Source organism: Phoenix dactylifera, chromosome 15, assembly GCF_051530095.1.
Source record: "Phoenix dactylifera cultivar Ajwa chromosome 15, Ajwa_hap1_PhDact_Kaust_v1.1, whole genome shotgun sequence".
NCBI lineage: Eukaryota > Viridiplantae > Streptophyta > Magnoliopsida > Arecales > Arecaceae > Phoenix > Phoenix dactylifera.
The window spans coordinates 12188376-12214916 of record NC_143204.1 but is presented as its reverse complement, the minus strand read 5'-3'; the positions used below and the strand labels follow the sequence as shown (position 1 = coordinate 12214916).

At 40.0% G+C, this 26541-nt stretch overlaps 1 long non-coding RNA gene across 1 annotated transcript; it reads left to right on the top strand.

Moving 5' to 3' along the window:
- The first annotated feature begins 338 nt into the window (after window positions 1-338).
- Window positions 339-9702, top strand: LOC149751233 (uncharacterized). The gene is made up of 2 exons (XR_016398488.1): window positions 339-2833; window positions 7598-9702. It is a non-coding gene; the product is annotated as an uncharacterized LOC149751233 (long non-coding RNA).
- Window positions 9703-26541: the final 16839 nt, after the last annotated feature.

Genomic DNA, 26541 nt, shown 5'->3' with positions numbered 1-26541 from the left:
ACAATTTTATATTTTCAGAGTCGACTCCAATAACTCTTTTCCAAAACCCAGTGCTTTCCATTAATTCCTGACTCTTCATACGTTCACCTAAATTTCTCCTCACTCATTCCAACTCTTTTTCCACATGATCCTATTTTAATAAAATCCCTTCAATTATTTGTTTCGCATATCTCAAAGTATATCATCTAGTTGCACGGATCCCAAAGCTTCAACCAATCCGAGTCCCTTTCTAGAGCCTGTTCAAAGAACAAAGCCGTATCACTCTCCCGAACCAAATCCAACACTCGGCCAGCTATTCCTATCAGAATAGAGCTCCATCGTCCAAGCCAATTGATCCCTCCGAGTACAACACGGATTCATAAACCATCCTCGTTTAACCCCATCCGAACAACTCCTTCATCCAACCGGGATCAACTCCAATTTTCTCCCAAGTTAATCACATCCTAAAAGGCATCATTCCAAGCTGATTAACATCTCCTCCCAGCATTTCGCACATTCCACATGGCCGTCCGTTTCTCCCGTGCATCTCCGCGTTTGCTCTTTATCCTTATCCCACGGCTATCCAGGATTCAACGTTATCACGGATCAGAGCCATAACCCCTTTGAGATCACTTCATATCCAGCTCCCAGCCGAATCCATCAGCCTTCATCCCATCCGCGTTCAAAGCCTCTACTCATCTCACGATTCCATCCCAGCTTATCCCAACTGGATTCCCAACTCTCATCCTCATCTGGATTATCTCCCAGCCGAGATCCTCTCAATCCAACGCCTGAGCTGCCGAATCCCATGGATCACCTCCCTTATTTTAGTTTCAAAACAGAGCCAATCTCCCATGGCATAGCTTCCGATCTATCTTCCCAGATTTCACGGAAATAGAACAGAGCAAGGAAGCTTGATCTCTAGCATTTACGGGATAAACTCGCATCCAGCCCATCATTTCCTTCTCCGAACTCTCAGCATCCTCATCCTCTTCCTATCGGCATCTTCAACTGTGAACAATCCCCTGCTCCTAGCACATCTTATCTTCATCCTCTTGCGATTCACCATCCCCTGTTTTCAGCCAGTAAGCATCCCGAATCATCTGCGATTTGGCTTCATCTTCCCGAGATTTCATGGCATCCAAACATCTTCAAACCAGAGTCTAGATCTTATCTTCCGGCTAAACTTCATCCCAAACATCCGCCAGCCGTCCCGTCTTCCTCCTAGCCAAATCAAGCCAACCCGCAACGGATTCCTTCCACGTCATGTCCACAGACCAAGCTCCCCTGTTTCAGAACCGTTCCCAGCCGCTTATACAACTCATTCTTATCCCTTTTCTTCCGCGATTCAACCTTATCCTTTTCTCTAAATCTTCCGGCTTCATCCCCTGTTCCGTGTCCCAGCCGTTCCACGTGAAGAAGCGTCGGTTAATTCCACTGCATCCACAATGTTCCAAGCTCCTGAGTTGATCCTTATCCATGGATTCATCCCAGCATCTCTTGCATCTTGCTCCACGTCCTTGCCATCCCCTGCAACCGAAGATCAAGCAACACAACTTCCGGATCAACTACCAGCCGCATCTCCTCCACGTTGAAGAAATCTCAGCTCATCTTCCCAACAGCAGATCAGCTCAATCAACCTTATCCTCCCACCCAGGTGAAGGCTATAAAAGGGAATCAATGCGTGAAGATGAAGGCAAGCTTGGGGGGTCCGGTTCCAGGATCTCTTCGGAGGAGGGGAGTTCCACACAAAAGAAAAAAATAATAGAAGGAGAGAGAGAAGTCTTTGGGGCATTTCGGAAATGATTTCTCCTATATAAAAAATGAAGTGCTAAGAGGGAGTTTCTTCAATGGAAGTCGTCAGAGGAAGAAAGAAAGAAGAGCAGGTCACGATGAAAGCCTTCTCTACTGCTGCGGCTGTTCAATTCTCCATGCAGGGCTAAGCTCTTCTCTAGGGCTGGATGCAGCCCTAACAAAGGGCCAAGGATTTTATATTTTTGATTTCTATTCTTGGAGTTGTATAAACCTTATTTTGCTTCTAATGAATATTTTATTTCATCTCATATTTAATTTCTGTGATTTTAAATGTGAAGTTTATACAACTGCTCTTCATGATCACTAAGTAAATATAAGATAGTCCATGCTTAAGAAAGATGCGATGTGCTGCCACCTTAGATTAGGGTAGACATTTCATGCTAACTAAAGATGGATTATGCCTAAATTACTTTTGTGAATTTTTATTTAAATGCTTATTAGGTTTGTAGCCAATTTGCATGTTTATCCAAGAAGAAATTAAAATATAAATAACCCTTGTCTCGATGTTAGTGGTGGATTCCTTGCCCTAGGTTCTCCTAAACTGATATCATTTTAATTGTATTTTCTTTTATTAAATTGCTTAGTTTAATAGTCTTCACAAATTCATCTTTTTAAATATTTTTTTTAAAGAAAACAACTGTACCCCAATCCTTGTGGATCGATATCCGTAATCACTATCCTACTAGATACGTGCTATTGCGTGGTCTTTAAAGTTGACTATCAATTTTTGGCGCCGTTGCTGGGGATTGCTAGCATAGTTGTTTTTCTTTTCATAAAAAAAAATTTAAAAAAAAATAAATAAAAATAAAATAATAATAATTATATATATCTAAAAAAATATATAATAAAAATATTTTCTATTTTTGTTACTTTACTTATCCCTTTTTTCTCTCTTACTAATTTTTGGGTTTTTCTTTTTGTATGATTTGATCAGGAATCAAAGAGAGCATCTGGGACAATCAAAAAGAGAACTGCTGGAAAAGGGAGGCTGTAGAGGTTTGCTTTAAAATAAAAAAAATTGCTGGGAAAATTCTCTATGGTAATATCTGAACCTTTCTTATTTAAATTGATTTCCAATTAGCCTGAAATATTATGGTGATTGTTTGATTTTAAATTCAGCAAAAGTGTGAATGCATGCTTAATACACATACACCAATTAATCCGCACATAGTAAGGGCAATCACCCCTACAAGATAAGAACTGGATTTCATCACCAGATTCTTGCCCAAATTAGGTGAATCAATTCTCACATAGCCATCACATTAATTAAAATCAATTAGACGTTGGCCCCTAGGGACATTCGAGCTCAATAGGACGAAGATCACCGAAAGTTGCACCAATTTCGCTCTGTGGCTCAGTTGATGTCTAGGCAAGCTTTGTCCTAAGGGAGACAGTTCATCTGTTCGAGGCAAGTGATTTTTAAGTGGGACCTTTGCAACGCATCGTGACCCCCCAACTTACCTGGGAGCTTACCTGGTCAACTCAGTTCATTAGACCGGATTGGAGGCTTAGGTGCGCTCTTCAAACCAGTTAGGAGCTGTCTAGCAATTTTAGGGCAAACATAAGGATTTGATGTGATTTTCTTTTAATGCATGCTTGATTGCACTTGATTGATCAGAAGAATTTTAGTGTATGCTAGGGTGTCGTTCCAGATCTCCTGAATTAGTACCTTTTGATTCTGAGATAGAGCGTTCTATTAGGGCCCTTCGAGCTGAAATCCGCACCTATAGAACCATAGGATCTGCTCCACCTGTCAAGATGGCTGAAGAACAACCCAAGCTGTTAAAGGAGTACTTTACTCCTTCCATTTATACCTCTCCATCTTGTATTCGACTACCTGATACCACTGCTGCTGTGCAGTTTGAAATTAAGTCTAGTGTCATCCAAATGCTTCCCTCTTTTTATGGACTTAATAATGAAGACCCATACAAACATTTAGATAAGTTTCTTGAGATCTGCACCACTGTCAAAATTCAGAACTTCACTGACGATGCTCTGAAACTTAGGCTATTCCCTTTTTCTCTTAAAGATAGAGCTAGGCAGTGGCTTCATTCATTAGAAGCCAATTCCATTCTTTCATGGGCTCAAATGCAACATGAATTTCTAAAAAAATATTTTCCCATAGGAAGAACAAACCAATTTCGGCGTGCTATCACGAGCTTCTCCCAATCTGACGGGGAATAATTTCATGAAACTTGGGAAAAATTTAGAGACTTACTCCGAAAATGCCCGCATCATCAAATACCCAAACGGCAATTAGTGCAATGTTTCTATGACGGATTGACTGAATGAAACCGTCAGATGATCGATGCCGCATGCGGGGGTACTTTCATGCTTAAGAGTGAGCATGAGGCATGGCAGATGTTTGAAAACCTTAATGAAAATTCTCTCCACCATGCCTCCTCCGCTCGTCAAGCACCCCCGAGTTCTCAAAGAAAAGGGACCATATATGAAGTTAGCCAGTCCATAGGTCTATCTGACAAAGTAGATGCACTGTCCCACAAGTTGGACCAGCTAATGTCTAGAGAACAGCTTCCAAATTTTTCTCAAGCACAAGTATGTGCTCTTTGTTCTAGCCCGTCTCACCCTATACTTGAATGCCCTTCGGCAGCTCAATTCCCTGAATTTGTGCAAGAACAAGTCAACGCTGCTCAAACACAGCCTAGACCGGGTAATGATCCGTATTCTAACACTTATAACCCGGGATGGCGCAACCATCCGAATTTTTCTTGGAAGCAGCAGACTCCCAATACTTCCCAACCTTATTCCCAAAACTTCCAACCATTCCAGAATATTAATCCCTACCGTTCTTCGACTCAATTTCAACACACTCCTCCTCCACCCCATAGAAACACAGCCTTTGAGGAGAAAGTGTTGACCTCCCTTCAAAGTTTGGAAACCATTACACAATTGGTGCACTCTCACACGCAATCTATCGCCAAGCTAGAATCCCAAATGGAAAAACTAGCTAATGCACTGAACAAGCGAGAGGAAGGAAAGCTTCCAAGCCAACCAGCGAGTAATCCTAGGGGACAATACATGGCTCAAGAAAATCAACTAAATACAATTCATCATGAACAAGCCAATGCTTTGACTACCCTAAGGAGTGGACGTATAGTAGACAATAGGATTGGGGAGGATAACAATAAGGAAGGTAAAGAAGAGGATAGAAATGTGTCAAATGAAAATCTAAAACCTTCTTCTTCTTCAGCTAGTCCAACTTCTGCCAAAACTCATATCCCAAAGGCCCCATTTCCTAAAGCTCTTAATTCACCCTCTCCCTTTGGCAAAAAGGAAACTTCACTAGAGGAGATGATGGAGGTTTTCAAACAAGTCAAAATCAACCTCCCGCTTCTTGATGCTATTAGACAAGTTCCCTCCTATGCCAAATTTCTTAAAGACCTTTGTACCCAAAAGCAAAAATCTAGGACACATGTACCTAAAAAGGTCTTCCTAACTGAGCAAGTGAGTTCTATTCTCCAACACAACACCCCACCGAAATTCAAAGATCCTGGTGCTCCCACCATCTCCTGTGTCTTAGAAAATAATTTCATTGATCGAGCACTCTTAGATCTAGGGGTAAGTGTCAATCTTTTATCTTACTCAGTTTATGAGAAACTTGGGTTAGGTGAGTTAAAACCAACCTCGGTATCCCTTCAGTTGGCTGATCGATCTGTAAAAATACCACGAGGAATAATTGAAGATGTTCTTGTCAAGGTAGACAAATTCTATTTTCCAGTAGATTTTATCGTCCTTGATATGGAACATGAGCCTAATCCTAAGAAACAAATCCCCGTGATCCTTGGACGCCCCTTTTTAGCTACAGCCAATGCGAGTATAAATTGTAGAACTGGGGTGATGAATATATCCTTTGGGAATATGAAGGTCAAGTTAAATATATTTCGTGCCTCTGATCAACCTGCAAAGGAAGTTGAGTGCTTCCTAATAGACAAAATGGACGATCTTGTAGAAAAAATCCTTCCCTATATTTTGGCAGATAACCCTCTGAAAACATACTTGGCCCATTTTGACTTTGATATAGATAAGGCCATAGAAGCAGTCAACTTCCTGCCCAACAATCAGTCTTCCACAAATTTTCTTCCTTGGAGAACCCCGCATGAACCCGGTATGATTTGATAAGGATGCACTGCGTCTGGCTGAAGACGTTAAACTTAGCGCTTGTTGGGAGGCAACCCAATTCTTGTAGGTTATTTTTGCATTTTTTTTGTCGTATTTTTTTTATTTTCTTAACAGGATCCCTCATATTACTGATGCAACTACGGTAAAATGCTTCTATCCTCCATATGCATCATATTTTCGTCCAAAATAAAAAAATATATTAAACAATAAAAATAATAATATAATATTCAAAAAAAAAACATTGAGGACAATGTCTGATCTAGGTTGGGGGGTATAGGATTCGAATTTATAAAGAAATTTTTCGCATTTTCACATTTTTAAGTGAATTTCAAAAAAAAAAGTGAATTTCAAAAAAAAAACCTAATTTTTATGCCTTAGTGCTGAAATGATAATCACACAAAGTATATAAAATCTAAAAAGCCCAATGATTAGTCAGGAATAAGTCAATTTGAGTTCTTTTCATAAAAAATTCTTTTAGCGAGTTGTAAGATAATTTTTACTTTGAAATTTCACAACACGTATGGCCTGCACTTCTAAGGGTTAGGTTTAACATGATGTTGTTAAGTCTGGTAGCAACCTTGAGTCCTGATGAATCATACCTATCTAATTCGCTATTAAAAAAAAAGTGAATTTAGTCAGGTACATCGAAAAGGGCTACCTATTGTCAAAGGTCAGCGGGCTTGCAATAATGAATCCGAGCATAGGTTCGTAGGGGAGTCTTGATGCCTAACACCTTATGCCATCTGGTGTGGGAGTGTTGACTGAATGCTCGTTACATGGAGGAATCATTATAAGAGTAAAAGTGCGTAATAAATATAAAATAAAAAAAATAATAAAAAATAAAAAATAAAAAAAAGAGAAAAAGAGAAAATAATATTGACCTTGAAAAAGACGATAGTGTGAAAGCCGTCGTTGTAAAAATTCGAGTAAACTGGAATATTATAGATAAAGCCCATGAGGTATTAAAGTAAACATCCACAACTCTCGAAATCCTGCAAGGTAGGATGATTTTGAATCAGTATTAGGTCTTATCTAACCAATTCTTGGAAACTACTAGTTTTAGCAGTATTTTGGAGAATCTAAAGCCTTAGCTTGTGTATGGTCCAGACATCACCGAGCATCCAAGTATAAATTAGCCTTACAACTCTCTAACGGAAACTTAATGACTTCAACTTAAGTTGCATCTTGACCTAGGATTTGGGCTGACTTAGTAATAAAACTTTGTGTGCTTTTGAAATTCTTGGCACTTATGCATTTGAAATTAGATTTTATAAAATAATAAAATAAACTGGGTAGAGACTGCAGTTTGTGGGTATCTGAGCCGGAAACCCTCACGAGACAAAACTCGTCCACTAGGGCCACCTAGGGGTTTAAAACCTTATTGCATACGGTAAATGCAATCGCGAATCCTGCGAAAGTGAGTTAGTTTTTTTATTTTATTTTATTTTGCTTGAGGACTAGCAAAATGTAGGTTGGGGGGTGTGATAAGTGCTAAATAATACATAAATTAATATCTTATTCATAGCACTTATCATTATTTTAATTCACATATTTTGTAAATTCAACTAAAAAATGTATTACCTTCACCAGTGCATTTTAATGAATTATCAAAGGTAATTCAAGTTTGATTTGATTATTTATTGATTAAGTTTAATGCATGCAGGTCAAGTCAAGCTCAATTAGGTAAAGCCTAAACGGACACTACATCATTTCATAATTTTATATTTTCAGAGTCGACTCCAATAACTCTTTTCCAAAATCCAGTGCTTCCCATTAATTCCTGACTCTTCATACGTTCACCTAAATTTCTCCTCACTCATTCCAACTCTTTTTCCACATGATCCTATTTTAATAAAATCCCTTCAATTATTTGTTTTGCATATCTCAAAGTATATCATCTAGTTGCACGGATCCCAAAGCTTCAACCAATCCGAGTCCCTTTCTAGAGCCTGTTCAAAGAACAAAGCCGTATCACTCTCCCGAACCAAATCCAACACTCGGCCAGCTAAACACTCGGCCAGCTATTCCTATCAGAATAGAGCTCCATCGTCCAAGCCAATCGATCCCTCCGAGTATAACACGGATTCATAAACCATCCTCGTTGAACCCCATCCGAACAACTCCTTCATCCAACCGGGATCAACTCCAATTTTCTCCCGAGTTAATCACATCCTAAAAGGCATCATTCCAAGCTGATTAACATCTCCTCCCAGCATTTCGCACATTCCACATGGCCGTCCGTTTCTCCCGTGCATCTCCGCATTTGCTCTTTATCCTTATCCCACGGCTATCCAGGATTCAACGTTATCACGGATCAGAGCCATAACCCCTTTGAGATCACTTCATATCCAGCTCCCAGCCGAATCCATCAGCCTTCATCCCATCCGCGTTCAAAGCCTCTACTCATCTCACGATTCCATCCCAGCTTATCCCAACTGGATTCCCAACTCTCATCCTCATCTAGATTATCTCCCAGCCGAGATCCTCTCAATCCAACGCCCGAGCTGCCGAATCCCATGGATCACCTCCCTTATTTTAGTTTCAAAACAGAGCCAATCTCCCATGGCATAGCTTCCGATCTATCTTCCCAGATTTCACGGAAATAGAACAGAGCAAGGAAGCTTGATCTCTAGCATTTACGGGATAAACTCGCATCCAGCCCATCATTTCCTTCTCCGAACTCTCAGCATCCTCATCCTCTTCCTATCGGCATCTTCAACTGTGAACAATCCCCTGCTCCTAGCTCATCTTATCTTCATCCTCTTGCGATTCACCATCCCCTGTTTCCAGCCAGTAAGCATCCCGAATCATCTGCGATTTGGCTTCATCTTCCCGAGATTTCATGGCATCCAAACATCCTCAAACCAGAGTCTAGATCTTATCTTCCGGCTAAACTTCATCCCAAACATCCGCCAGCCGTCCCGTCTTCCTCCCAGCCAAATCAAGCCAACCCGCAACGGATTCCTTCCACGTCACGTCCACAGACCAAGCTCCCCTGTTTCAGAACCGTTCCCAGCCGCTTATACAACTCATTATTATCCCTTTTCTTCCGCGATTCAACCTTATCCTTTTCTCTGAATCTTTCGGCTTCATCCCCTGTTCCGTGTCCCAGCCGTTCCACGTGAAGAAGCGTCGGTTAATTCCACTACATCCACAATGTTCCAAGCTCCTGAGTTGATCCTTATCCATGGATTCATCCCAGCATCTCTTGCATCTTGCTCCACGTCCTTGCCATCCCCTGCAACCGAAGATCAAGCAACACAACTTCCGGATCAACTACCAGCCGCATCTCCACGTTGAAGAAATCTCAGCTCATCTTCCCAACGGCAGATCAGCTCAATCAACCTTATCCTCCCACCCAGGTGAAGGCTATAAAAGGGAATCAATGCGTGAAGATGAAGGCAAGCTTGGGGGGTCCGGTTCTAGGATCTCTTCGGAGGAGGGGAGTTCCACACAAAAGAAAAAAATAATAGAAGGAGAGAGAGAAGTCTTTGGGGCATTTCGGAAATGATTTCTCCTATATAAAAAATGAAGTGCTAAGAGGGAGTTTCTTCAATGGAAGTCGTCAGAGGAAGAAAGAAAGAAGAGCAGGTCACGATGAAAGCCTTCTCTACTGCTGCGGCTGTTCAATTCTCCATGCAGGGCTAAGCTCTTCTCTAGGGCTGGATGCAGCCCTAACAAAGGGCCAAGGATTTTATATTTTTGATTTCTATTCTTGGAGTTGTATAAACCTTATTTTACTTCTAATGAATATTTTATTTCATCTCATATTTAATTTCTGTGATTTTAAATGTGAAGTTTATACAACTGCTCTTCATGATCACTAAGTAAATATAAGATAGTCCATGCTTAAGGAAGATGCGATGTGCTGCCACCTTAGATTAGGGTAGACATTTCATGCTAACTAAAGATGGATTATGCCTAAATTACTTTTGTGAATTTTTATTTAAATGCTTATTAGGCTTGTAGCCAATTTGCATGTTTATCCAAGAAGAAATTAAAATATAAATAACCCTTATTTCGATGTTAGTGGTAGATTCCTTGCCCTAGGTTCTCCTAAACTGATATCATTTTAATTGTATTTTTTTTTATTAAATTGCTTAGTTTAATAGTCTTCACAAATTCATCTTTTTAAATATTTTTTTTAAAGAAAACAACTGTACCCCAATCCCTGTGGATCGATACCCGTAATCACTATCCTACTAGATACGTGCTATTGCATGGTCTTTAAAGTTGACTATCAAAGATAAGCTACTTCTAACTTTCTAGTAGTCTGATTCCAGATCGATCTCACTTCTTCTCCCACCCAGCAGATTTTACGAATCCAGTGCCTCTGAAAAAGAAAGTAAGTATACTATGAGCTTTTCCAGCCCAGTAAGAATCCCAACAGCCACACACAGTAATAATGATAAAATCATCAAAGTAACAAATAAATATCATTTCATCATTTCAAAAGCTCAACAAACAACAAGTATATATAACCATTTCATATACATAAATTCTTTTTCACATTATGTGATCCATTCACGTATTACTCTGATTCCTAAGTTTTAGAATTTATCACTTCTGGCTTTTGACTAACTAAGATTATGTCCTAGTCCAAGACTGCACAAATCCCACGCATAAGCTCGTGGCAGCTATCCCACGCGTAAGCCTGTGGAGGCTATCCTATGCATAAGCTCGTAGAAACTATCCCACGCATCAGCTCGTGGTAGCTATCCTACACATAAGCTCAAAAAGGCTATTTCATGACAAAGTTAGTCCAACCCATTTTACATATCTAGCTTTACATGTTTAATCACATTTCAATCACATCACGTATTTCCATAAATTCTCAAAAATATATTAATCCTTCCCAATTTATTTATTTCAATATTTTCATAATAAACACAATGCACACCTCGTATGTGTCATATCAGCTCATAAAATAAATAACAACATAATTATAAAATAAACCCAACGATAAATCAAATATATGCATAGAGGTGCTCAAATGTAGGGATTCTTACAGAAATTGTAGACTGACACAAACACAGATCCGAATCACAACCTACGAGCTGGGGTGCTGAGTCCCCTGATCAAAACCTCCTGGCACCGCTGACTCCTCCCCTACAACATCAATTACAAATCACAAACTAAATTATTTAATATTAAAATATTCTGAATCATAACTTACATCTACTTTGGGGCCCATTACCAGGTCCCCAATCATCTCAACTCCTCCAGATTTAGGGGCAGTCGGGGAGGCCCGACTCTCCACCTTATACCACCAGCTTATGTCGTCGCCAGCCATGGCTGCCATCATGCCGGCGACGGTGGCCGGTCTCGGTGAAAAGACCAAAAGGAGGATGAACGAGAGAGAAGGGAAGAAGACCCTTCTCTCTTCACGGATGGGAGTACATCTCCCCTTCCCCATTTCTTGGTCCAAGGGCAGCAGCCGCCACCTGCCCAACCCTCGGCCACCACCCTCCCGACCCTCGGCCACCACTGGCCGAACCATCGCCGGCCGCCATTGTTGCAATCGCCGGTGATGGTGGCCAGCCAAGAGAGGGAGGGAAGAAGAGATCTTTCCTCTTCTTCTCTAAGAACCGACATACCTCCCCTTCCCTCCAGCATCATCGACAGAAGGCCACCATGATGGTGGCTCGGCTCCCCCCCATCCGACGGCAGCCACAGTGGCCCACGACCGCCGCCGTCACCGCCGATGGCCAACCGACGAGGGGAAGAGGAGGAGAGGACGGGATCACGAGGAAGAAGACCTCGAATCCGCCATCCCCCATCTCCAAGCAAATCTGCAATCCCTCCCAAATCCTCCCACAAACCCGATCAACGCCCAAATGTCGTGGATATCGGCCAACCCGGCGGCCGGCGGCGGCAAAAATCCGGAAGAGAGAGGCTGAAACATGGTACCCTGTTTCGGATCCCTCTCCGATGGTTTCATCGGCCAAAACCCCTCCAGCGTCTCCCCAAATTCAGGAAATGAAGCACAAAGGGCTTACCTCAATCCGACAGGATGCTCCGGCGACCCTTCCGGCGAGGAATCGGTGGAGAAATCCGTGAGTAAACCCTCGGATCCAAGGCCTCTTTGTGCGATTGGTGGGGATCTTCGTTATCCTCCTTGACCGGCCGGCTCGCAAAATCCGCCGCCTTCTTCGGTGATCACCCTCCCCCGATGATCGGCCTCCTCTGGCGATCGATCCCGTCTAACGCCGCCGCCCCCCTCTCTCCCGTTTCTTCTCCCACGCACGATCGTAAATGGTGGATGGGCCCGGTCTTTTCGGGCCGGCCCGTCAACCATTTTTTTTTTCCGCGACATTACATAAGCAAGCTTGAAGGAGTGGATGGTGAAAGCAGCAGGCCAGCATAGCTTATTCAAACAAAACTATTGGAAAGTGGTCGCCAGCACAAGGACCCCGCCACCTCTCCCTTGTTTGGTTTAGTTTGAGTTGGAAGGTCTCTTAGATATCCATTGTTTTTATCCTCGTGGTTGTTCTCAAAATTTCTTCTTGAGATGTGATGACATTTTCTTTTTTTATTATTATTATGATGGCTTATGGGATCCTCCTTGCGATGTACTTTATGTTCCTCTTTTCCTTCAGTTCTACTTGTCTTAATGCGGTGCATGATGCGGGGCCCTGGGCTTCTGGCCTGCCTCACTTCCAGTTATGAAAGGATGTTTGGGTCAATGGCAAATGAGAGGGAGGAGAGAGAGAGAGAGGAGGAGGAGGAAAATGGAGCTCAATTTCATAAAGCACCATTAAATTAGGGCTGGAAGTGGGCCGGGCCGGGTCGGGCCAAACCCCTACCCAAGCCCGGCCCGAATTTTTTTTCCGGGCTTCGGGCCGGGCCGGGGCCCGAAAAATTTTTAAGGAACAAGGCCCGAGCCCGGCCCGAGCCCATTTGGGCCGGCCCAGTTGGGCCCTAACCTGGGCCGGCCCGTTTGGGCCAGCTCGTTTGGGCCAGCCCGATCCCGAGCCCGGCCCGATCCCCAGCCCGGCCCAATCCCGAGCCCGGCCAGCCCGTTTGGGTCATAGCATATCCTCCTTTGTGTTTTCTGGCTTTTTCTGATGTTTCATTCTCACATGCTTCCTTATATTACTAACAGCATTTTTTGTTTGAAGCAGCAATCATGCACGACATGCAAACAAGTTCATGCTATTCTTGAACAAAGAGAACTTAAAATATCCTCTCTTGTTTCATTAGAAAAGTGAGCAACTGATTGGCTTTGTGATTATTATACTTTAATTAAAAGCAGATATCCCAGAGAGTCCAGATAAGCAAATATGTAGGTAATGATAAGAAGTAACATCTGTCAGTCAAAGTGAACCATCTGACTTCCAATACTTGTTAGATTTAGACAAACCTATTGGTAGCAACATATGGAGATACATATTGATGCCAACTTCTACCTTAAACAGAGAGACAGAAGCACAATAAAGCATAGAAGATGAACCTTATTCAACAAAAATATTGCATATGCTGCTCTTGTAGAATCTTGGCCTTCCAGAAAGAGTGGAAATTCTGTAGGCTTTACATTCATGCCCATAAGAATTGGATTTGCTGACAAATCTGATGATATAGACTCAACTGAAGGAGCATAGTCATGAATATATGAACGTGAGCCTCCCAAGCGCAAAGGATATCGTACAGGAACATCAAGGTACGATGCAATAAGCAATACAGCCTGCAAAGCAAGGAAGAAAATAAATAACAAGCCGACCCTGATATCTCTACCTGCTTACCATGATAGCTCTACAAAGTGAGACTCTTGAGCATGACGTGTTTTGCTACACAGCTACATGCAAAATTTCAAAATCACATGAACTTTAATACAACTTGAACTCAAATTTAAGAGAGATGAGCAGAAGACAAATGCATATTCAGTTGTCAGGCCATGTCAGCTACGTAAATTTTTCAAAAAGAAAAGAAAACGAAAACTTACATGTGCAACATAACCAAGAACAGTTGCAGAGCTCTGAACCTCCTTCTTGCCACTGAAAAAGCTAATCTGTTTTAATGGGCGTGCAGGTAGTTGCAGACCTAAAATTGTTAAAGGCGACAGTTGTGGAGGTTTAGATACATTTGGAGAGCGTGATGAAATAGAATCTCCTGAGAAATATTTGTTTCATCTCAGTATACACTCCAGAAACCAAGAAAGAGCAATAATATGAAAGATATTAAAAATAAAACATTGATCAATAACAATTATTGGGACATAACATTGTGGCAACCCATTGTGCCAATAGAAAATGGTTTCCTTATTGGACATTCTAAAATCACTTGAAGACCAAACCTGCCACCCAATTTTCTGCTCTCCTGGAACTACAGCTGGTTCCATGGTTCATCATAAAGTCACTGAAGCAACCCAGCAATGGATAATAGTGCACTTACCTTTAAAGAACCACAAAGAAACAGTAGATATACGGATCAAAATTCAGCTTTATAATGTCATTCCCCTGAGTGGTTCCATATGCTGCTCTTGTAAACATACAAGCAAAAATGTCGACAAGCAAACAACCTATTCAACTTAAATCAAATATAAGATGGACCAAGTAGGCAATCAGACAGATCATTAACAAAATAGCATCTGATGGTTTGAAGATAACTTGCAAAAAAATTCATTCCATGCAACCAACTGCAACGATACAACTGAAACCAAACAAAAGGATTCCATCAAAAACAGGAGGATAAAAAAAATCATCGGCCTGAAGTCGTTGTTCCCTGCACAATAGTATATTCATCATATCCATGTAATAGAGAAACCCCCTGAAGTCAGCTTCAAGCCTGCAGTTCAAAAACATACAACTCTCATAAAATTTTGCAACAAATAACCATGATCCACATGAAAATACTCCATCAACAAACATACTTCATACTTGATACTTTAGGTATGAACTAGATCTGATGAGGGTATCGTCATTCAGTTCTCCCAAATTGCCCACTCCAGGAGTCCAGGGTGTCGTCATCTACATTCAACGTTACAGAACTCGAGCAATTTGCAACTGTTAACACACAAATCAATCATAAATGTTTAAATTATAAGTACAATAAGCAAATAAAAAATATTAGATAAATTTAAAAGATTTATATACCTTCATCATATTGTTCACGAAGCCAATCTTGGGTACACACTAAGGCTTCTACGGTAGAAGGGCTCAAAGAGCTTCGATACTGATCCACAACTCTACCACCAGTGCTGAATGCTGACTCAGATGAAACAGTGGAGACTGGAATAGCTAGAACATCTCGAGCCATTCTTGATAGTATAGGATAGATTGCTGCATTGCTCTTCCACCAAGCCAAGATGTCAAACTCTTTATTCTCCAAATCAGGAAGTACATCATCATCCAAATAACTATCCAACTCGGATCTCTTAGGGCGTTTTGAAGAACTCTGACTTCTAAATTGAGCAAAGTCCATACCAAATTTTTTTTTGGAAGAAACTGAACTTATATCACCTTATCCACCAAAATTAGATGTTCGCTCACTTGAACTCATAGAGGGATGCATTCTTGTTGCATCTACATACTCATTATACAATTGAAAAAGACAAGCACGAATATCATCAATCTTTTTCTTGCACTCCTCCAACTCAAATGCCTTTTGATAACAAAATTCTACAAATATCAACTTTGATCTGGGATCCAAAATAGAAGCAATTACCAACAAATTATTGCACTGAGACCAATATTTGTTAAACTTCTTTAGCATCTCATTTGTTAATTGCTTCACTGTTTCATCAGTATCGATACTTTCATCCATCAACAAAGCCCTAATTTCCCAAACTTCTTTTAGGTATAAATTGGATGTGGGATACTTACAACCAGAAAATACTTTAGTGGCATCAAGAAAGGCTTCTAAAAATTTAAGAATTATAGAAGCCTTTTTCCATTCATCATTGGTGGGGCATACACATGAATGCTCAGTTGCATATCTAATAAGAGCATCTTTATAACCAAGTGCATCATGCAACATTTCATAAGTAGAATTCCATCTTGTAGGAACATCCAAAGTGAGTCCTTTTCTAGCAGGAAGTCTCATATGCTGTACAATTTCATTAAATGCTTGCATTCGAGATGGGGATGCAGAGACATATCTAACAATTTCTCTTATACATTCAATAGCTTCATGAATGATTTTCATTCCATCCTGAACCATAATATTTAATATATGTGCACAACATCTAATATGACTGTACTCCCCACTAAACAACATTGAAGCACAAAAGTGATCTCGGAGCCTTCTCATTACAGCATCATTTGTGCTGCAATTATCCAAAGTAATAGCACATATTTTATAATCCAATTCTCATTCAACAAGACATTTTTTTACAGCATCTTCAATTGCAAAGCTGGTGTGAGGGTATGGAAGTTTCTTGAAACTAATAATCTTCTTATGCAGAGTAAAGTCAGAATCAATATAATGTGCTGTGAAAGAAATGTAACCGATTTTCTAATTTGATGTCCAAATATCAGTAGTGAAACTAACTCGAGAACTTAGGTTCTTGAATACATCATACAATTTTTTCCTCTCTTCTTGATACAAAGCCATACAATCATGTTTTATAGTCTTACGACCCATAATTTTGAATAATGGCTGAAGAGATCTCATAAAATCCAGAAAAACAGTGTGCTCAACAATACGAAATGGAAGCTCAGCACATATGATAAATTTTGCAAGAATTTTTCTACTCTCTTCTTGATTGAATTTGAAACACTTTATCGGATCTTTTGAACTTGGTAGTAAGAGCAACTGATTAGTCGAATTCTTTTGATACCTCTTGCAAACATTTTCAAGATGGCGTTTTAGATGACTCGTTCCTCCTTTAGTGCTCCCACTTAAAACTTTTTTACAATATTTGCACTTAGCTATTGACCCTTCAGAATTTTTTTCCTCGATAAAGTGATTCCATACCCAAGATCTTTTTCTAGAAGAATTGTCACAAATATTTTCAGCAGTATCTTCATTTCTATCATCCTCATTCCTTAAATCTTCAACAGTCTCATTTTCACCCACTTTAGAATGAGACATTAGTAAAAATAATCTGCCCAAATAACAAAATAAATATCACAAATTTAACCTATAGCATCAGATATGTACGAAAATTTAAAACTCTTGTTATTGACAAAGTTGGAGATCAACTATTGTAATCTAGCCACAATTGCAACTATTGTAACAAAGAATCTTAGATTAAATAACTAAGAAAAACATACTTCAAATTTTTGTACAGATATGAGTATATGACTCTCATTAGCATTTTCTACAAGAAAGTACACAGACAGAATGACAGATCGGAGCATCCTACAATGGTAAGTATCATTCTATAATGTCTTCTTAGTGAACTCATAGATAACCAAGAAAAAAATCTACAATGTATATAATGTTATCTCAAGAGGTGGATATGACATCAAGGAGATAACACAGCATATAATACATAAGTCAACATCAAGTCCTCCATAATTTTCTGCATTAATTTTCTACAATATATCATCAATCCTGGAATATCTCATTACATGTCACACTCAATCAAATGCATTGGCACAACATATAATACATAATTTTCATTTGCCCTGGCCAATCAAATGTTTTCCTTAATACAGTTACTATCAAGTAAATGAAAAATTCATCGGTGGAAAAAGGTAAGTAAGAGCACATCAAGAAAAAGAAACATTTTGCCAAAAATATGAAGGAAAACTACACTTCTCAAGAAAAAAAAGGACATGCTTAAGGAAGCATGATGAGTGACATTAAGACAGCCAACTACTATTATAACAATAAAAGCTTCAATCTAGAAAATGGTGAAGAAACAAATCATTGAGAATGAACACTATTGCCTAGTGAACCACAGCCACAAAATCCTGCACAATGTGGGCTTCAAAATGAGCTCAAATAAGTTTACAACAATTAGGCATAATAGAATTATAGAAGCCTGGAAATGAAAGCCGAAAAATTGGTAACTTTTATACTGCATGCAAACTAAGGATACAATAATGTACAAAGTTCCAGTCTGCCAGATGGACCAACCTTCTTCCTCTCATTATAAACTTTCGTCCAATAAAATTAGGCATAAATCACGAAAGATAGATCAATAAAAATGGCACCACAGAAAAGTCACAGAAGCCAAGTTAAAGAACAAATCAACATAAACCATATGCCATTTCAGAAAAAATTCTGAGTTCAATGGATCAAACAGCCCAAATAAGAGCAACTGAAAGATAAGGGGGAAAATGCACATTTGTATTCCAGATCTTGATCCTAGAATCAAAACAAGAGCTTTCCCACAGGCCACAGCACTCCTCTCCAAATCAACAAGAGCCGGGTAAGACTGTAAGAGGGTAAGAGGGAGAGAGAGAAGAGAGAAAGATAGAGAGAGAGAGTGGGGGTGGGGAGGAGAACAGCAAAATCGGAAGTAGGGAGCCTAACCTGAGAGCCGACGACGACGAGCCGACGACGACGAGCGGAGAAACCCTAGCACAGTAGCACTCGAAAACCACAACCGACGAGCCTCCCCCGCTCTCGTCTCGCCTCTGCACTCGACGAGCCGATGACGACGAGCCGACGACGACGACGATGACGAGCCGACACCGAACCGTAGCCGACGACGACGACGATGACGACGGTCTCCTCCGGCTCCGGGCTGGCCCTCTGCAAATCCCCAAATCGGCAACGGCAAGCAAATAGGGAAATCGCGATTCGGCTACAAAATAGGGCTAACAGGTTACAGGCTAACCTATTTACCGCCGCTCGCTTCGGGCTTGGTTCGGGCTGGCACTGGGCTCGGGCTTGGTCCGGGCCCGGGCCGGGCCAATGGGAAACCCGAGCCCGGCCCGATAAAAATTTGGGTTTAAGTTCCCAGCCCGAGCCCGGCCCGATACAAATTTGGGTTCAATTTTCTAGCCCATAGCCCGGCCCGCGGGCGGCCCGACCCGATGGGCTTCGGGCCGACCCGAGCCCACTTCCAGCCCTACATTAAATGGAGCTCAAATTTGAACATGGGTGGGTCGATCACTAGGGTCCCTCCGAGGCAGAGAGGTGGCTCGTAGAGCACCATTTGGCAAAGAACTCGCATTAATTGGACAGGGATGGGCAAACTTTTTTCTACTGGTTGGCAAGTGGTGCTGGATAAATATATTATCAACTCTGCAATTTAGGATCTCATCCAAAAAAATTAACAATAAATAAATTTATATTTTTGTATATTGCATAAATATTCAAAATCTATCTGATGCATAATCTACGTAGAATCAAGTATACGCCTACTCGAATTCTTATATACTTTTTTGTTTGAACTCCAGCATCTTTGCCATGCTAAGGATCACTAAGGATCTAAAATTCATTCAAATCCTTTCATAAGTTTAAAAATATAATCATAAATACCGTGATCAGCTCATGGTGAGCTCAAATAGACCTGTATTGTAGTGTCACCTTATTTACATGTGTTGTGGGCTGGTTCATCTTGATAATATTTTTAACAACTTAGGACCTTACCCAAGAAGCTAGGTAGAAGTTGTTAATTGAGTTTATTGGTTCTGTATAAATACTTAAAATCTATCTAATATATAGTTAATGTGGAACTAAATACATGTCTGCATGAATCCTCATATTAGATCTATTATTTAAAAAAAAAGATACAATATTTCTTTTTCCTTCCATCCAAAATAGCATCCAAAAATTATACTAATTCTGCGGCGGCCTACAAAGACATATATTGTTCTATACATCAGTTGGAGTCTTAAAGTCAATTGCAACCTTCTACTTATTAACAATAGTATGAACAAATAAAGGTTCTCTCTTAGTCTTTTAATTGCATCTACGCATTGCCAGATCTGAAGAAAATGGTTTTCCTTTGGGCCTCTTGAAATCTTCTGCACCTGATTAAGGAATAATATTGTTGAACCCTTTTCCTTCTCTAACTTGCTAGTGGAACGGGCTTCATGGAGGCAGACAATGACATAAGCACATACCTCAATAGGTGAAAAAGAAATTTTTATAAAGGCATCTGCTCATGCGTTGCCTCACACTGCTCAAACACATGCCCATCTGCTCATGCGTTGCCTCACACTTGATATCTTGAGATAATGGACATTCTTGCATGGACATATGCCAGCGAACAAATTTTCACATAAGCCATCTGAAGTCTAAACTTAAATTTCATTATTAACTGTATGCTTGCCTCCTAAAAAGACCCCAGTTTTATAAGCGTTTCCTTGATAAATTAGGGTGTTCTGATTCCATAAATTGGTGAATAATATGGTCTGACAATGGCAGCATGCATAATTATCTGCGCCCAAACAAAAATAACCATATGCAAGCTATCTAGGCTTGGTGTCTGTACTATAAATTTGAGGTCTCGAAGAGGGCTTGGACACTTTATTAGGGTATAAAAGCTTATATATAAAGCCACTATATTTCCTCTGCAACCATGATGGAAGTCAGTTTATAATGCAGACTAACGGATATTGGAACATTGTTTGGTTCTTATTTGCAGCAACTTTGTCAAGACACATTTCTAACAATATTATCTAATATAAGCCGCCATGATGATTTTAAACTGCAATTCATCCACACCCCAACAACGTGTTATATTACAAATCAAAAAGGATTGGCATGATGCTTATTCTTAATAAATTCATATCACAAAACCTACTTTGCAGCCTATAATTTTACAATCATATGCGCACATGCACTGTACACCAAAGTTAGAGAAATAAGAGAAATTTGGAAGAGTTGGTGCTAAGTGATTGTTGATCACCTATCTGATTTTGATGAGCCCAAAACACTTGAGTATATTTCATATTGTACTAATGAATTCAAGTGAGTGTTTTAGGTAAATTACTTTCAAACTTATAAAAATGCCTTAGAAAATGGTTCAGGGAATTCAAGTTGAACTTTACTCATGTTTGGAACCATTAAAGTATTTGCTTTGCACTCGAGTCGACTCCCTTAATTCACGAGTCGACTTTGGCACATGATTATCTTCTGGCACTTCCTCGAACCGACTCCCAGATGAGGCAAGTCGACTCTTATAGTAAAAATAGAGAGCAGTTTTTTTTTAAGTGCAGAGCGCGAGTCGACTCCAACTGTTCACGAGTCGACTCTTGCATGAGAGATAGAGAGGTGATTTTTAAGGCACAGTGCTCGAGTCGACTCCAATTTTTCGAGAGCCGACTCTTATAGGAAAGTCAGAGAGCAAGTTTTCAAAGCACAGTGCTCAAGTCGACTCCAACTATTCACGAGTCGCCTCCTATAGAAAAAGGCCGAGAACAATTTTGCACATACCAGAACACGAGCCGACTTCGGAATTGCTCGAGCCGTCTCCCAGAGAATAGCTGGGGTAGCTCACATTTGAAAATGCCATAAGCGAGCCGACTCCCGATTCCTTCGAGCAGACTCTTACAGGATTGACAGAGAGCCTATTTGTAAGAACCTGATTTCGGGTCGACTCTAGAGTTTCACGAGAGATCTCCTATTTCAACCGAGCCGACTCCAAGACGGGCGAGTCGACTCCGATCCCAACGGATACTTTGTCAGGACGTGCAGTTTTGTCAGAATGGCTTTTTTCTCCTTTCTAACGGCTAGTTTTCAAGAAGATAAGTTATCAAAGGTGGTTCTAAGTATTAACCAAATAGAGAGAGAAGATCCATTGAGAGCATTCAAGTCAATCAACCACCGAAGAAGAGTTAGAGCCATTCAAAGTGAAAAAGAGGAGTTATTGCATCCTAAGCGATTTCAGAGCACTCCACATTAAAAGCTCACTGAAGTGATCCTCAACTACAAGCGCATTCAAGAGAAGATCCAGCAAAGGAGAAGCAAAGTCTTTCCTCGACAAAATCTGTTTGAAGGCTTCTTCCTTTACATTCTGCTTATATTGCTCTATCTGCTTATCTAGAAGCCTATAATCTTAAACCTTATTTCTCTGATTATTTGTTACTTGATTCAATTAGAGGATTGAATCAAGGGGTTAAGGTTTGTTGGTGAGCCCCTAAAACAAACGGAGTTGTTTGTGAGCCTCGAAAAATAAACGGAGAGATTTTAGTTGATGAGCCAGGGAAAATCGACCAGGTTCATGGTGATCCTGCGAAAACAACAAGTTGGGTTATGAGCTTATAAAACAATCGGGTTGTAATCTTGAGATTATAGTAAAGTCCTAAGAAAAGCTTGGGAAGTGGACGTAGGAGTAAGAGTTGGCTCCGAACCATTATAAAAATCTTGTGTTTGTGTTATCTTGCTTTACTTCTTTACTGCTTTCTTATAGATTACTCAATTATATTTGCTTAAAATCAAGAAAGCTTTTATTAATCACATTAGATAAAGTTTGAAGAATCCGGTTTTAATTAGAACCCAATTCACCCTCCCCCCCCTCCCTCTTAGCTTGTCTTCTGGGCAACAAGTGGTATCAGAGTAGAAGCTCTAATATTGATTGTTGATCCAATCTATTTGAGCAAAAGATTAAATGGCAACTCAATTTAAGTCAATTTTAAGTGAAAGGCAGTCTACCAATAGGCCACCTTTTGTTCGATGGAACAAACTACATATATTGGAAGGCTATAATGAGGATATTCATACAAGATCAAGATTATGATGTTTGGAGCATAATAATAAATGGACCATACATTCCCACATAGATTGTAGATAATATTGTTGTTCCCAAGCTTGAAAAAGATTGAGATGATAACGATAAAAAAGGGCCCAACTTAATGCTCAGGCAATGAATGTATTTTATTGTGCCTTAGATGCAAATGAATTCAATAGGATTTCCACCTGTATTTCTACGAAGGAAATATGGAATAGACTTGAGATTACCCATGAGGGTACCAACCAAGTAAAGGAGTCTAAAATCAACATATTTGTACATAAATATGAATTGTTCAAAATGGAACCATCTGAAACCATCACATGCATGTTCATAAGATTTACTGATATCATTAATGGCTTAAAAATCCTTGGAAAAACTTATTCTAACAGTAATCTTGTCAGGAAAGTCCTTCATTCTTTGCCTCGCACATGGAAAACTAAAGTGGCAGCCATCCAAGAAGCTAAAGACCTCAACATACTTCTGCTAGAAGAACTCCTTGGATCCCTAATGACACATAAGCTGACAATAAATCAACACAATGAGGATGAGACCCAGAGAAAGAAGGGGATAGCTTTTAAGGCCACTGCTCAAAAGGAATATAAAGACAGCAGTGAGGATGAAGAAGAAGAAGACGATGATGTGGCACTCCTAGCAAAGAAATTCAATAAATTTATAAGGAGAAAGAAGACACACTTCAAGAGAAATTCCTTAGTTAGAGGAGAACCAGAAAAAGAAAAAAGGAAGAACCCATGGTATGCTACGAGTGTAAGAAATCTGGACATTTCAGACATGAGTGTCCTTTATTCAAGAAGACTTTTAAGAATAAAAAGAAGGCATTTGTAGCCATGTGGGATGATAGTGATGAGACATCATCCGAAGAAGAACCACAAGAAGTAACTAACCCTTGTCTCATGGCCTTAGAAAATAAGGTAACATCCGAACCTCTATTGAACTTTACTTTTGAAGAATTACATGATGCTTTTCATGAACTAATTGATGAATATAGAAAGCTTGAAATGAAAAACAAAGAACTGAAAGCTGAAAATCAAACTCTTGTTGATTATTCAAAAATACTTGATAAAAAATATTTAATTAATAAAAACCAAAAGCTAAAGAAAAAAGTAGATAAATACAAATCTATTGTAGAAAAGTTCACTTATTATTCAGAAAAATTAGAAATGATTTTGAACAATCAAAGAGCTGTTTTTAACGAAGCTGGTTTAGGTTATAAATGAAATAACAAACATAAGTTTCTTAAAAACTTCTTTGTTAAAGCAAAAGAGACTAAAACTGAAAGTGTAACTTGCTTCTGCTATGGTAAAGTAGATCACAAAGCAAAAATATGTAATTTCAGAAAAATAGAAGAAAATAAAAAGAATTTGGGTTCCAAAAGGAACCACTTATACTAACCATGAAGGATCCAAGAAGGCTTGGGTATCTAATTCTATTTGATTGTTGCTTCTAGAAATGTCTTGCAGCCAAGCATAGCAAAATAAGTTAATATCTTGATAGTGGCTACTCAAGATATATGATGGATGACAAAGATCAATTCTTCACCCTTAAAGCAAAGAAAGGAGGAGTGGTGACTTTTTGTGATAATGGTCAAGGGCGCATTGTTGGTATTAGTAAAATACAAATCACATCTTTTATCTTTATAGATAATATATTATATGTTAATGATTTAAAATACAATCTTATTAGTATTAGTCAATTGTGTGACAAAGGATTTAGGGTTACTTTTGAAGCATCTCTATGCATTGTAGCTAACCCCATAGATAATGACATCATCTTCATGGGACATAGACATGGCAACATATACATGATAAATCTAGATGATCTTACTATAAGTATGTTAGATGTATGCCCTAGAAGCCAATTTGGCTGACACATTGTTGATTCTAGGGACATAATTTTGTACTTGACTATTTATTATTGAATAAATAAAAGGCATCTTTTCATTCATATTGTTTATGTGTCTATGAATCGTCCAAGAAATTAATAAGATGATGATACATATTCTCAAGAGTTGAGAATTTGAGCCATGTATCATTGGTGATTAATTTCTAAATGCTCCTGATCAATGGATCATCACGAGGACGGTGATCGATCCGATCAGTGCACAGATCACCTTCCTTCTGGATGGACGAGACTTGAGTCCACAGTGTAGAGACACTGAAGTGATAGTGCAGGTGCTTGTTAAAGAACAAGGGTACTGAGCGTGACCAAGACAAGAAGTCACTTGGATGTCTATCCACTCGTCAGTGACTTGCTTGATGTTGCAGTAGTGTGACTGGTCCTTTGACCTGCGGTGCTTCGGCTACTCACAGTGAGGTTATTGTAGTTTAACTGCACACATACATGGTCTCTAGCCATATGGGTCCATGCAGTGTAGATTGGCTGCAGTAAGTTCACTGTAGGAGTAGGGTATGCACCTATAAAGAATCTATCGACCTTGATAGAAGAGGAGTGATCCTATGTGATTTGTTAGACTGAGTTCTAAGACCTTGGCCAGGGCAGTAATATAAAGTGGAAAAAGAGTTTTCCATTAGCGAACTCAAGTCGAATAAATCTTGACATATGACAGACGATGGGGTTTGACGAGTTGTCCATGACCTCCGTCCTGTAGGGATCCACGATAGTAGGACTGTATCACATGTTAACTGCACCTAGAGGTTCATCATTCCATTCTGCTGGGTAGCCACTACATGCTGCTAGGTGTCACTGGTGGATGGTGGGACTCATAGGGATTATCTTGATGATCGATAAACCCTAATGAGTTGAGTTGGAATCGTTCCAACCCATTGAAAGGAGTTTTCAATGATATAGTGATAGAGATCACAATATATCTCACTACCAGTCAGAATAGAACCTATGGGGTCACACACATTAGAAGTATTGACCGATCCGATGGTTGAAATCGTGATTAGGAATCACAAAGAAATCAATTTGATTGATAGAAGTTGAAGAAGTGAACAAAGGAAATTAATTAATTAGACTTAAACACAAATCCTACTTCGGGTAGGATTCCTAGAGTCCTAATTGGATTAGGGCTGGGAATCCTAGTTGGAGTAGGACTGGAATTCCTACTTAGAATAGGATTCCTACAATCCTAATGAGATTAGGAATTTTGAATTAAAATTGGATTCCTACTTGGAGTAGGATTCCTAGAAATCCTAATTGGATTAGGACTTCGGATTCAAATAAGAGTCCTAATTGGATTAGGACTAAAATTAAATACATCCTAATTAGATTAGGATTCTTTAAGTCTAAATTAATTATTAATCTAATGAATCAACATGACTCCTAATAGGATTAGGATTGAAGAGTTCAATTGAGTCATGATTCATTCAAGTCCTAATTGGATTAGGACTAGCGTAGATTGAACCAAATTTGGCTAATCCTAATTGGATTGGGATTAAACCATGAGAGAGGCACCTAATCCTCTTTGGAAGAGGATTAGGTTAACCAAGTAAGAGGGACATCAGCCCCTCTCACTTGGCTAGGGCGACATGAAGAAGCTAGGGCCGGCGCCCCCCCTTCTTAGGCAAGTTGTCATTGGAACTCCTAAAAGTTAGGAGCTCCAATCCCTTTATAAGGAGGACTAGGGGCCGGCGCCCTAAGCAATTGAATCCCTCTCCTTGCAGCCGTGGCCTCCTCCTCTTCCTCCTTGGTCTTCAACCGAAAGCAAGGGAGCAAGAAAGATCTCTTGGCGGTCCTCTTCTTCCTCCTTCGTTTGGGATTCGACGCAAGGGAAAGCAAAGGTTGCATCTAGCCTTCTTGTTCTTCTTCAAGATCCCTTCTTCTTCCTCCTCCACTCAAGCACAATCAAGGGTTGATTGAAAGAGAGGAGATCAGCCATCAAAGCTATCTCTGCAAGGAAGCTAGCACCCCGGTGAGATAGAAAGCTTGGATCGGATCCTGCTTCGTGTGGATACCCGTAGAGGCCGGACGTTTGAACGGCTTCAAGCGAACCCTCTTCCAAAACCACGAATTCAGATTTGCGGTGATCATCTACCCGCGCAAGGTGAAGA